This window comes from Schistocerca gregaria, chromosome 2 (assembly GCF_023897955.1).
Source record: "Schistocerca gregaria isolate iqSchGreg1 chromosome 2, iqSchGreg1.2, whole genome shotgun sequence".
NCBI lineage: Eukaryota > Metazoa > Arthropoda > Insecta > Orthoptera > Acrididae > Schistocerca > Schistocerca gregaria.
Genome location: NC_064921.1, coordinates 617,991,762 through 618,006,592, shown reverse-complemented (window position 1 = coordinate 618,006,592; position 14,831 = coordinate 617,991,762).

Genomic DNA, 14,831 nt, shown 5'->3' with positions numbered 1-14,831 from the left:
TCCTTCCACTGGGTGGGTATTTAGGGCGCCACCTGGCCACTCTACAACCAGTGCACACTTTTGGGCTTACACTGGTCATGCTTAGCAACCCAGTAGTTGGAATTCAGCCTCAGCTTCTGACTAACTGGACATCATCTCTGACATCCTTGAGCTAATGCCTCATTGGACTTTACTTCAACCATGCTTGAGTTCACAGTCTCACTGAACTTCAACGACAATGAAAGACTTCCAGTCAAGAACATTCCAGTCCAATGTCAGTGTTGACTTTCAACCAAACCAAGAAGTGTGAACTAATGTCCTCAGAAACTGTGTTGTTTTCATGTGTTAATTAGACTTAATGACTGTATCATTGTTCCTGAATACCTGGGTACATCCATTGAAGCTCCCCTCAGACACAAATAGAAAGGTGGTGACATTGGACTTTCTTATGCCTATGACACTTTTTCTTTTCTCTTCACAGTTAATTTGTTCCCACCATGGGCTCAGCATCCTCAGTGAGGATGACACAGCGGTAAGATGGTCCCGATGGGCCACTTGTGGCCTGGAGATGGAGTGCATGGGCTCAGCATTTTTCATGTATGGTGTGAGCAGTTAAAACTCCAGGAACAGCAGCAACACTTGCAGCAGGAACTGATGCAGGGGCTGTTCAGACAGCAGCTAGAATTACTCCATTCTTACTCCAGTCTGATGTCATGCTGGGCACTTGTGGAGACAACTTCTTCTCTGCTGCCTCTGACACTGTTTGTGGGTTTCAGTTAGTCTACAGACTGTGCAGGGTTGTCTGAAGTAGTGCTGCATTCACAACAAACTGCTGCCTCCTGTGCCTCCACTGCTGCCTCCACCATTGGCCCAGCCACCGCCACTGCTGCCACCACCTCCCTCCACCACCAGGTCTGTTAATGCTGCCTCAGCCACTAGCGACCATCAGTTCTCACATCTCTCTGGCCACACCTTTTTCCTCTTTTCAAGATTTGTTTTGTCTTTCTCACCACTCCATTTCATGTGGCCACTGTATATGCACGATTCATGGATGCTTCCCTTCCATTTACTAATGACATCGCTCCACCTTCCACTGCCTCTGCTGTTCACCGGTTTTTCTTCTCTGTGCAGAACACTAAGGATTCTTGATTACTGCTCTGTTGTCTTTTGTAGTGCCTTCCCTCCCACTCCTCACTGAGATTGCAACCATACCTCTGGTTCTCCCACCAATCTACTGGGATCTTTCCCTGCTGGCTGTGGGTCTCACTTTGTCTGAGTGTGTTACACTTGGCATGCCTAGTCTAGCTCCATTGGGTGCTTCTCAAGGATCCTGCAATCCTGACAGTGCAGACACTGAGTCTTCAGCAGTGCTCTCCAGCCCTCTGGTTTTCAGCATACCAGGGAGACCTCTTCTGCCCCATAGTTCCACTCAGCAGCTGTCCTCACTCAGCTATTACATCCCCGGCAGCTGCCGCTGGTCAATCTTTGCCTGCCACAGGCAATTGCTGTCCTGCTCACTCCTTTACATCTCCAGCAGCTGTTGTTGGTTCAGCCTGTCTCACATCAGCCGTAAATGGCCTACTGCCTGTTGCATTTCCAGCAGCTGCTGTTGGTCAAGATTTGCTTCCCATCGGCTGCTATCACACTGCCAGCCCCTTTGCATGATCAGCAGCTATCAATGGTCGAGCTTGTTACCCATAAGCTGTAGACACTGTCATTGTCTCAATCATCCTTGAGTTCATGCCTCACAGCAACTCATTTCACCATCACTGAGCTCACACCTCAATGGACTTCACTTCAATCATTCTGAACTCACCATCTCACTGGACCTCAATACAAGTGATAGACTTCCAGCCAAGAACATTTCAGTGCTATGTCAATGTTGTCTTTCAGGTAAACCAGGCAGCATGGTTTCACACTCCCAGAAACTAAGTCATAGTATTTTGTTCATTAGACTTAATAAATGTATCATTGTTCCTGGACATCTGTGTACATCAATTATAGCAAATTGCTTCTCTTAGCTGCAAATAAAAACATACACTATGTGATTAAAAGTATTGGTACACCTGGCTGAAAATGACTTACACATTCATGGCACCCTCCATTGGTTATGTTGGAATTCAATATGGTCTTGGCCCACACTTAGTCTTTATGACAGCTTCCACCCTCGCAGGCATACATTCAGTCAGGTGCTGGAAGGTTTCTTGGGGAATGGCAGCCCATTCTTCATGTAGTGCAGCACTGAGGAGAGGTATCCATGTTGGTCAGTGACGCCTGGCACCTAGTTGGTGTTCCAAAACATTCCAAAGGTGTTCTACATGATTCAGGTTAGGACTCCATGCAGGACAGTCCATTACAGGTATGTAATTATCATGTAACCACTCCACATAGGCCATGCATTCCCAGACAGGTGCTCGATAATGTTGAAAGATGCAATCACCATCCCCAAATTGCTCTTCAATGGTGGGAAGCAAGAAGGTGCTTAAAATAACAATTTAGGCCTGTGTTGTGATAGTGCCATGTAAAACAACAAGGGGTGCAAGCTCTCTCCATGAAAAACACAACTGCACAGTAACACCGCCGCCTCTGAATTTTACTGTTGGCACTAGACATGCTGCCAGATGACGTTCACTGGCCATTTGTCATACCCACACCCTCCTATCAGATCGCCACATTGTGTACCCTGATTCATCACTCCACACAACGTTTTTTGACTGTTCAATTGTCCAATGTTTACACTCCTTACACCAAGCAAGGCGTCATTTGGCATTTAGCAGCATGAAGTGTGACTTATGAGCAGCCACTCAACCATGAAATCCAAGTTTTTTTTTACCTCCTGCCTAAATATCATTGTAATTGCAGTGGATCCTGATGCAGTTTGGAATTCCTGTGTGATGGTCTGGAGAGATTTCTGCCTATTACACATTATGACCCTCTCCAACTGTCGGCGATCTCTGTCAGTCAGCAGACGAGATTGGCCTGTACACTTTTGTGCTGTACATGTACCTTCACATTTCCACTTCATTATCATATTGGAAACAGTGGACCTAGGGATGTTTAGGAGTGCAGAAATCTTGTATACAGACATATGACACAAGTCACACCCAATCACCTGACCACGTTTGAAGTCCATGAATTCCAAGGAGTGCCCAATACTGCTCTCTTTCAATGCCTAATGACTGCTGAGGTTGCTGATATGGAATACCTGTCAGTAGGTGGCAGCACAGTCCACATAGTATTGAGGGTGTCCGGATACTTTTGATCATATAGTGTACATTATATACACAGGTACTGTAACCTCATTGAAAACAATGGCTAACAAAGAAAAAGAAGCACCCAGAAGACACGGTTTGATGTCAGTATAACTTAATTTCATACACCTATACTCCATGAGGAAGTACTCAAATGATTAGAGCTGCATTTCTCTGTCACAGATCAAACAACCACCAGCAAGCATCAGTGTTGTTCATGTTTGGTGTTGTTATCCGGTCTGTTAGGGTATAAAATGGGGTTGAACAGCATCAGATGGTGAGTGATCACCATGAAGGACACAATGATACCATGTACCGAGACGTTGAGTGATCACTATGGAGGACATGGAGATGCCACATACTCATTTGAGAGAGCATTATCAGTAACTGACAGTTAGAAAGGGTTCTCATTGTGGTTCTCCATTTATCCAGCAGTAATATACAGATGTGTGGAGCAATGTGTAGCCCTGTGTTGGACTGCATGGAAAGTTGAAGGTGGGCGCATACTTATAGTCAAGGTTCTGGTCAACCACATTGTGACTTTTAACTGTGTTATTTCTTCGTTGATAGTTGACGGTATCAACGTACTGTGTTGTTCTACTGGCTGGAAAATGGGGGTGAGGGTGGGGTGGGGAGAAGTGGAAGTTCAACACTGACTACTGTTAATGATGTAGTTGACAGTTTCACAATTCTTTACTTTCACAACCCCCCAGTATTACACAGTAAATAGGTCAGTTCACTATTGGTTAACTTTTGATAAGCTTCTATAATAGTTTGCAGGTATACGTCAGCATAGTGCTATGGTAGTTTCCATTGAACATCTATGAGCAGTAAAAACATAACCACGCAGTTCTTGCAGAATAATACAGTTTATGTGGCACTATTGAACAGACACTGCCATTGTTTTAACACACGGCCTACTGTGGAACACTTATTTCATGGTTAAGATGATGCATTGTTGTTGATTTAACCAAAACAGGTTTCTCGTCTCAAAATCAGCTGTGGACTGACTATCTCAGCACCAAAAATGGGGTCTTTATGTATCATCACAATAATAGGTACTAAAACTATACATTGTTTGATGTTTAATTTACAGACATTACAATTACAACATAACTCATTCAATTAACTGAATAAAAAGAAAAATTCCTTCTTTTTAACAGTTTTTTTCTACTACAAGGTTTAAGCCAGATTATTTGTTTAAATGATGAATTAACAGGCATAGTTATACAAACAATACTAATGACAAAATTGGTAATTATTTTGGAATGAATTAAGGACTGGCCTTGCTAAAATATTTTCGAATAGAGCCAAATAAATACTTAAAAAATACTAGTTTTACTTTTTCCAAACGTTTATAATTACTATAGACTTTATATTTGTTTATAAGTCAACAATAGGATCTAAGTCATAAAACAATTACTAATTTCACCCTATAACAAAAGATATTAACTAGGAACAGTCAAAACAAATTAGGAAATAGATTACATACACAAAACCAAGCACAAAATTAGATCTAGTGCAATATTCTTTAAAACTGATGGCCAACCTTTCTCTTTTCTGAAAATGCAGATTACACTCACATATGTTAATCGTAATTAATCAAAAATGAAAAAATGAATTTAAGGAGGTAGGTGCCCAAACAAGAGGGGAAGTAAAAAGATCTCAGCTTGCTTGGTCACTACGTCTGATCACCATAAGGGAGACTCCCCTTCCTGTGCACCAAGCACATTGTAAGCCCTTCCTGTCTGCACTTGTCATCTGAAACCAAATAATGGTCTCTATGCAACATCCCACAGCATCTTTTGGAGACTGACATCAGCAAAACTAGAAAATTTAGAAAATTATCATCCCATGCATAGACTGCCGTTAATACCACAACGCAAATAGCTGTGTTTGGTGCCTAGCTGGGACTAGGAAGCAAGGACTGCTGATGAATGGTATCACATTGTGTTCAGCGATTAATCATGGCTCTGCAATATGTAGGATGACCATTGTTGGCGAGTACATTTGCAACCTTGGTAGAAGTTTCATTACTCCATGGTGAGGCACCATGGTGTTACCCCTGGTATCATGTTGTGAGAAGAAATTAGGCATGACTTCCGGTTATAGCTGGTAGTGATTGAGAAAACTCTTATGGTACAACCCAATGCTACAGGCATCTTACATTCTCACTTATTGCCTCCCATTGAACAATATTGAGATGCCATTTTTCAATAGGACACGATGCTCTCCCACACAAATCACATGTCTCTTTGAACTATGCCAGTATCCAGGATATTGAGGACCAGTTATAGCAGGTGTGTACCAGCTTGTCTGAGTAAAGGATACAACCGCTCTAAGACACCCTTCTCAACCAAATCAGTACATGCCTCCAGGCCATAGGTGGAGAGGAGGGGTGGGGGGGAGGGTAATGTCATACTTATAAATGGGGTCATACTGCCAAGTTCTTTGTAAATTTGACTCAATATTGTAGTCACAGAAATAACATCAAAAATTGGTACTCTCTCAACTTGTGATGTTTCCTTTCATTTACTCTTCCCCTTCTGGGTCTTTGTCTTTGCGTTTTTGGTCAGACAGTGTAATTTATGAAAAAATAACAAATTAAGAAAAAGATGAGATGCACTAATTGTTCCTCAACAGTGTAACTGGTTTCACTCACACTAGCCATGGTTTCACAAATGAAACAAAACAATACAATGTTGATAACAATACATTTTATCAGCCTTAGAAAAGGTACACCAAAAACAACTGCTTATTTCTACAGTAGTACAGGGACATCTGGGCTACGGGGGCTTCTTGGGCACCCTGTACAAAAAGCTTATACCACTTATTGAAAGGTGTATCAGTTTGTCAAAAAAGAGAAATGTGAATTTCCTTTTATTACAGACACAGTCACATTTTACTGTGATTCTGTCTTAAATAGGAGGAAGTTGACGCTATATCAATCACTGATCTCCTTTGGGGGAGAATTGGTTTATTTTTTCAAAAACGTAAGAAAATTCACCATCTACTGTCATGCTGATTCTGTCCCAGACATCATTCCTTAGCAAGTATACTCCGTTTTGGTTGTGGAGAGTGAGTAGAAGCACTTTGCTTCATGCATCCTTCATGCTAACTTCTGTGGACCTCTGGTGCACATGTGCACATGCACAGACCAACACATCTGACTGTGGAGGGTCAGCCCTCATCCTCAGCACCACCCACAGCTACAGGCCCTGTAGTGGCCACCATACTGGTGGTCAACGCCATCTCTGCAGCTACCACTATTACTGTAGTTCACAGTGCAGCTGTTGATAGGCAAGCTAATCTGCTACAAAATATCAACAACTATAGGCATAGGGAAGCCAACCTCCCTAGGGGCATAAACACTAAAGAAATCCAGGTTCTCCAAGATGGGGGCTGGGTGTGGGGTCTGTTGTGTTGGCAGAAGAGCCAACACCGTGTTACTAGTGGAGGCCGAAATGCAAGTGTTTGAGCTCACGCAGGCTGGCGTGAAGAGGGAAGAACTATACTGACGTTAGATCTGGAACATGACAAGGAATTAGAATTCAGAAAGTGGACATAATTAGTTTGAGACTTAACTTTAATCCATTAATGATTAACGTCTCTCTTGATGGTACATGATTCACAATATTATCTGTTCTCGATACATAGTAACTGAATATGGCGCCTTGCTAGGTCATAGCAAATGATGTAGCTGAAGGCTATGCTAAACTGTTGTCTCTGCAAATGAGAGTGTATGTAGTTAGTGAACCATCACTAGCAAAATTGGCTGTACAACTGGGGTGAGTGCTAGGAAGTCTCTCTAGACCTGCCATGTGGTGGCGCGCGGTCTGCAATCACTGTGGCGACATGCGGGTCCGACGTATCCTAATGGGCCGCGGCCAATTTAAAGGCTACCACCTAGCAAGTGTGGTGTCTGGCGGTGACACCACAGGGCTAATAACCCCACACTGTAAAAATGACATATCACAGGACCTCAACAAGATCCTCAGATGATGGATGAGACACAAAAAATATTTGGCAATAGTAACATGGAATGCATGATCAATGTTGAAACCTGGAAAAATTAAAGAAATAGCTGATGAGATCATGAAGTTCAAGTACAGCATTACAGTGTAATAAGAAATAAGACAGCAAGGACAAGGACAGGTAGATATGCCCCAGTACTATCTGATGTATAGTAGACCAGCCAGAAGACAGGACAAGCTGGAATGTGATTCATAATAAGAAAGGAGGTTGGTAAAAGTGTTTTGTAATTTGAACCCATAAATGAAAGACTTAGCAGACTGGGAGTAAAAGGGAAATTCAGAAATATTATTATAGCAACAGCATATGCACCAAAAGAAGAAGCAGAAGAAGAAACAAAGGAAAAGTTTTATGAAGATCTAGAAAGGGCAAGCAACAAAGTACAAAATATGATCTGTTCTTAGTTACGGGAGATTTTAATGCACAGGTTGGGTGAAGCAAATATGGAAGAGTATCTGGGAGACACACATCACATGAAGAAAGTAATAAGAATGGAGAAATGTTATGTCAGTTTGCTGCTAGAAATAATCTAATCATCAGGGGCACATGTTTTTCACATAAAAGAATACATCTCAGAAGATGGAAATCAAATGTAAGTGGAGTAGTCAGTGAAATACATCATGTGTTAGTAAAGACATGACATGACACAGCAATTATCGATGTGAGGAGCTGCAGGGGCCCTAACTATGATTCAGACCACTATGCTGTAAAAGCTGTAATGAGAGAGAAATTAGCTGTAACATCTAAACCTGGAATGGATAAAAATACAAACTGGAACACAGAAAAACTGAATGACTCAGAAGTTGTGAAAGCATAAACCAAGTAAAAGTGAGAGACGCACTGACTCCCAGCAAGGAAACAATGGGATTCCAAAAGAAATGGACTAAGATCCAGAAAGCGGTGAAAGAGGCAGCAGATGATATAGCTGGGATGAGAAGAAAAGCAAGAAATGAGTGGTTCGATGATGAATGCAGGCTAAAAATAGAATGTAAAAATGCAGCAAGACTGAGAATGATACACAGAGAAACAAGAAGAAACATGGAGGTGCACAAAGAATTAAGATAAAATGCCCAAAGAATATGCAATAAAAATAAAAAGGAATGGCTGAAATCAAAATTTAAAGAGATAGAAGAATTAAAGGAACAGAATGAAATGAAGAAATTCTATCATGCCATATAGGAAAGATGAGAAAAAATTTTCAACCCAAACAAAATGCATGTAAACACAGAAACAGCGAGATAATAAGAGATGAACAAGAAATATTGCAGAGGTGGGCAGATACTTTGAAGATATGCTCAACAAAAACTCAGATCAGGCCTCAAGAGGTACACAGGAACAGGAAGAGAACAAGGAGGCAAGAGAAATTGAAAGGGGTGAGGCACAAAACCCAACAATGCTGTAAGTGTTGCATATGCAGATGATATTGCCATTGCTACAAGGGATGTAACATCAGTTAAGCAAATGTATGTACAAATGGAAGTAGAAGGAAGAAGAACTGGACATACTGAAAATGAAAGCAAGACACAATAGATGGTTATGTCCAATTCTGAACCTAAAAGAACACCACAGGACCTGAAGATCTCTGATAAATGCTTCAAAGCTGTTAGACACTCAATTATTTAGGTGTCCTTCTAACCAGTGATAACAGGATGAGACAATGTATTAGAGAATGGATACAAGCAGGAAACAAATCCTCCTGTGCAAACCTAAAGATACCCAAGAACTCTCTAATTACGAGAACAACTAAATTGAGAGTATGCTATTCCCCTGTGCAACCTGTTGCCACATATTCATCAGAAACATGGACAATGACAAAAGCAGACAGTAACAGCCTAAGGGCATTTGAAAAGAAAATCTTATGAAAAATCTATGGGGCTGTGATAGAGGCAGAAGGTTGGAGAATGAGATACAACAATGAAATACAAGAGCTTATACAAGGGAAAGATATAGTGAATTTTATCAAATCTAAAACAATATGTTGGTTAGGATATATGGAGAGTATGATGGAAGACAGGATTCCCAAACGAATAATGAATGTGAGACTATATTCCATCCGAAGGAAGGGCAGACCCAAGACCTAGATGGATGGACAATGTGCTGGCTGACCTTGCCAAGTTGGGGATCTGTGGATGGAAGAAAAAAGCTGAGAACAGAGCGATATGGAGGAAGATTGTTGAGGAGCCCAAGGCCCACCAAGTGCTGAAGAAGAAGAAGGATGGAGCTAAGGGGGACAGTCAACATAATCTCAAAGAATCGGAGTACCTGTGTGAGTGGTTCAGAATATATATAAGTGTTCAAAATGTAATGCTTAAACAAGTTAGCCAGTGTGATTATAATGGTACTATAGGTCTACAATTATTTGCCACAGTCCTGTGAGATGAAATGTTGTTGTTGTTAAGAATGTAACCAATAGCGTGTAAAACCCCCTTATGTATACCGCCTGGCAAAATAAAAAGTGAAGCTCCAAGAAGACACATTTTGATGCCAATATAACTTCATACACATACACACTATCAGCAAGTATGCAAGTGATTAGAGTTACAATTCTGTGTGACATGTAGAATGGCTTCCAGAGTGCCTTAGTGTTGTTCATGTTTAGTGTTGTTACCAGGCCTGATAGAGTATATAAGGATCATGAACAGCATCAGATACTGAATGGCCACTGTGACCAATATGGAGATGCAAATTTCTCATGTCAAACAGCATCATCAGCACCTTACTGAATTTGATAGAGACCTGATTGTGGGTCTCCATTTGGCCTGCAGATCACATCATGCAATAACCAGATTTTTGGGCATTCGGATGTGACAGTGGACTGATGTTGGACTGCTTAGGAGTGTGAGGGCGGCATAGTCTTGTCAACATACCCATCAATTACATCCGACCACCACAAGGAAGGATCACTGTTTTGTGCATCAGGTGCATCATAAGTCTGTCACATCTTTGCTTGCCATTCAAGAACAACTAATGGACTCCCCACAACATTCTGTGTCACCCATACCATGGGCCAGATACCAGCAGCAGCCAGCCTAAGGAATTACCATCCCATGTGTGGGCTGCCATTAACACCACAACACAAATGGCTGTGTTGAAGTGATGCTATGTTTTGACTGGGCAATGCGCATCCACATGTGGCACGTGTCTTTATGAACTGTCTGCACAATTCTGAGCTACTTCTGTGACCTGCAAGCTCATCAGATCTGTCTCAATAGAACACAAGTGGGACCAGATTAAATTCAAGCCTGTCCCACTGACATTATCATGATATAAAAGACCAGTTATAACAGTTGTGGGCAAGTTTGCATCATGAGACAATTATTGTTGTTGTGGTCTTCAGTCCTGAGACTGGTTTGATGCAGCTCTCCATGCTAATCTATCCTGTGCAAGCTCTTTCATCTCCCAGTACCTACTGCAACCTACATCCTTCTGAATCTGCTTAGTGTATTCATCTCTTGGTCTCCCTCTATCATTTTTACCCTTCACACTGCCCTCCAATACTAAATTCGTGATCCCTTGATGCCTCAGGATATGTCCTACCAACCGATCCCTTCTTCTGGCCAAGTTGTGCCACAAACTTCTCTTCTCCCCAATCCTATTCAATACCTCCTCATTAGTTATGTGATCTACCCATCTAATCTTCAGCATTCTTCTGTAGCACCACCTTTCGAAAGCTTCTATTCTCTTCTTGTCCAAACTATTTATCGTCCATGTTTCACTTCCATACATGGTTACATGCCATACAAATACTTTCAGAAATGACTTCCTGACACTTAAATCTATACTCGATGTTAACAAATTTCTCTTCTTCAGAAATGCTTTCCTTGCCATTGCCAGTCTAGATTTTATATCCTCTCTACTTCAACCATCATCAGTTATTTTGCTCCCCAAATAGCAAAACTCCTTTACTACTTTAAGTGTCTCATTTCCTAATCTAATTCCCTCAGCATCACCCGACGTCATTCAACTACATTCCATTATACTTGTTTTGCTTTTGTTGATGTTCATCTAATATCCTCCTTTCAAGACACTGTCCATTCCGTTCAACTGCTCTTCCAAGTCCTTTGCTGTCTCTGACAGAATTACAATGTCATCTGCGAACTTCAAAGTTTTTATTTCTTCTCCCTGGATTTTAATACTTACTCCAAACTTTTCTTTTGTTTCCTTTACTGCTTGCTCAATATACAGATTGAATAACATTGGGGACAGGCTACAACCCTGTCTCACTCCCTTCCAAACCACTGCTTCCCTTTCATGCCCCTCGACTCTTATAACTGCCATCTGGTTTCTGTACAAATTGTAAATAGCCTTTCGCTCCCTTTTTTTTTACTCCAGCCACCTTTAGAATTTGAAAGAAGGTATTCCAGTCAACATTGTCAAAAGCTTTCTCTATGTCTACAAATGCTAGAAATGCAGGTTCGCCTTTCCTTAATCTTTCTTCTAAGATAAGTCGTAAGGTCAGTATTGCCTCACATGTTCCAACATTTCTACGGAATCCAAACTGATCTTCCCCGAGGTTGTCTTCTACCAGTTTTTCCATTCATCTGTAAATAATTCACGTTAGTATTTTGCAGCTGTGACTTATTAAACTGATAGTTTGGTAATTTTCACATCTGTCAACACCTGCTTTCTTTGGGATTGGAATTATTATATTCTTCTTGAAGTCTGAGGGTATTTCGCCTGTCTCATACATCTTGCTCACCAGATGGTAGAGTTTTGTCAGGACTGGCTCTCCCAAGTCCTGTCAGTAGTTCTAATGGAATGTTGTCTACTCCTGGGTCTTGTTTCGCCTCAGATCTTTCAGTGCTCTGTCAAACTCTTCACGCAGTATCGTATCTCCCATTTCATCTTCATCTACATCCTCTTCCATTTACATAATATTGTCCTCAAGTTCATTGCCCTTGTATAGACTCTCTATATACTCCTTCCACCTTTCTGCTTTCCCCTCTTTGCTTAGAACTGGGTTTCCATCTGAGCTCTTGATATTCATACAAGTGGCTCTTTCTTCTCCAAAGGTCTCTTTAATTTTCCTGTAGGCTGTATCTATCTTGCCCCTAGTGAGATAAGCCTCTACATCCTTACATTTGTCCTCTAGCCATCCCTGCTTAGCCATTTTGCACTTCCTGTCAATCTAATTTTTGAGACGTTTGTATTCCTTTTTGCCTGCTTCATTTACTGCGTTTTTATATTTTCTCCTTTCATCAATTAAATTCAATATTTCTTCTGTTATCCAAGGATTTCTACTAGCCCTCGTCTTTTTACCTACTTGATCCTCTGCTGCCTTCACAATATTTCTTTATAATACTCTTCTAAATCAAAGCAGTGCATGCATCAAGGCCAGACAGGTGCTAAATCACACTGATAAGTAAGCTTATGCTACCATGTTCTTTGTAAATTTGATTCAGTTTTGTAATCACGGCAATAATATCACACACTCTCTCATTTTGTTTCTTTCTCACCTCCTGGCTGCTTCACTGTCTTAGTCAGGAAGTATATTTTATACGTGTTCTATTCATAAATATTCACTCAAACTTTGGTCACTAAATGAGTGAAAGTGTTCATCACATCAAATACACAAGTGGCTATCCTATAAAACCATGAACCTGTGATCTTCATCCTATAACTATAGGGAACTACATTTAATAACTGTTCAGGAATTATAAGAGTGAATTTAAACACTGTTTATAGCACTTAGTGTAATTATATGGTCCATAATCAGTCTTACTCAGCTCAACAACACACTTGGAGCTGAGTTACATAGATCAGTTTCTGTAATTAAGGTCATGCTGGGAAAAATATTAATAACACACATCAAAAAAAGTTTTGCATTACCTCAGTTCAAGAGTTCTGGAACCTGTACAGAAAATTGGAATACAGTTCAACATAAACATCATTTTTGCCCGAAGCGAGACGAAGTACGCCAGATATAAGGCTGTGAGGAGGGGCATGAGTCGTGCTTGGTTAGCTCAGTTGGTAGAGCACTTGCCTGCGAAAGGCAAAGGTCCTGAGTTCGAGTCTCAGTCCAACACACAGTTTTAATCTGCCAGGAAGTTTCATATCAGCACACACTCCGCTGCAGAGTGAAAATCTCATTCTGGAATCATTTTTGCCCCTTTTTATTGCTCATGAAAACCACACATTGCCTGTTGTACCACCATACAGTGAGACCTTCAGAGGTGGTGGTCCAGATTGCTGTATGCACCAGTACCTCTAATACCCTGTAGCACATCCTCTTGCATTGATGCATGCCTGTATTTGTCATGGTATACTATCTTCAAATTCATCAAGGCACTGTTGGCGCAGATTGTCCCACTCCTCAATGGTGGTTTGGCATAGATCCCTCAGAGTGATTGGTGGGTCATGTCATCCATAAAAAGCCCTTTTCAATCTATCTCAGGCATGTTTGATAGGGTTCATGTCTGGAGAACATGCTGGCCACTCTAGTTGAGCTATTTCATTATCTTGAAGGAAATCATTCACAAGATGTACACAGGGGGCACGAACTGTCATCCATGAAGCTGAATGCCTCGCCAATATGCCACCAATACAGTTGCACTATCGGTCAGAGGACTGCATTCACGTATCATACAGTTCTTATGGCACCTTCCATGACCACCAGTGGCATACATAGGTCCCACATAATGCCATCCCAAAACAGCAAGGAACCTCCATATTGCTGCACTCATTGGACAGTATGTCTAAGGCGTTCAGCCTGACCAGGTTGCCACCAAACATGTCACCGATGATTGTCCTGTTGAAGGCATATGCAATACTCATCAGTGAAGAGAACGTGGTGCCAATCCTGAGCAGTCCATTTGGCATGTTTTTGGGCCCATCTGTACCGTGCTGCATGGTGTCATGGTTGCAAAGATGGACTTCACCATGGACGTCGGGAGTGAAGTTGCGCATCATACAGCCTATTGCACACAGTTTGAGTCATAACACGGTGTCCTGTGGCTGCGCGAAAAGCATTATTCAACATGGTGGCGTTGCTGTCAGGGTTCCTCTGGGCCATAATCCTTAGATAGCAGTTATCTGCTGCAGTAGTAGCCCTTGGATAACCTGAGTGAGGCATGTCATTGACTGTTCCTGTCTCTATGCACCTCCTCCACATCCGAACAACATCGCTTTGGTTCACTCCGAGACACCTAGAAACTTCCCTTATTGAGAGCTCTTCCTGGCATGATATTGATCGTCTAGGCGTGGTTGAACTACAGACAACACGAGCCATGTACCTTGTTCCTGGTGGATTGACTGGAACTGGTTGGGTGTTGGACCCCCTCCGTCTAATAGGTGCTGCTCATGCATGGTTGTATACATCTTTGAGTGGGTTTAGTGACATCTCTGAATAGTCAAAGGGACTGTGTCTGTGATACAATATTCACAGTCAACGTCTATCTTCAGGAGTTCTGGAAACCGGGGTGATGCAAAACTTGTTTTGATGTGTGTATTTTGTGGCGTCATACTAGTTTGGTATAGATTTTTTCCAGTATCTAATATTTTAAACGTGGTCATGTATGTATGGGTCAACTTCATAACTACTTTCGCAGAAATACTTTCCTTAAATTCTCT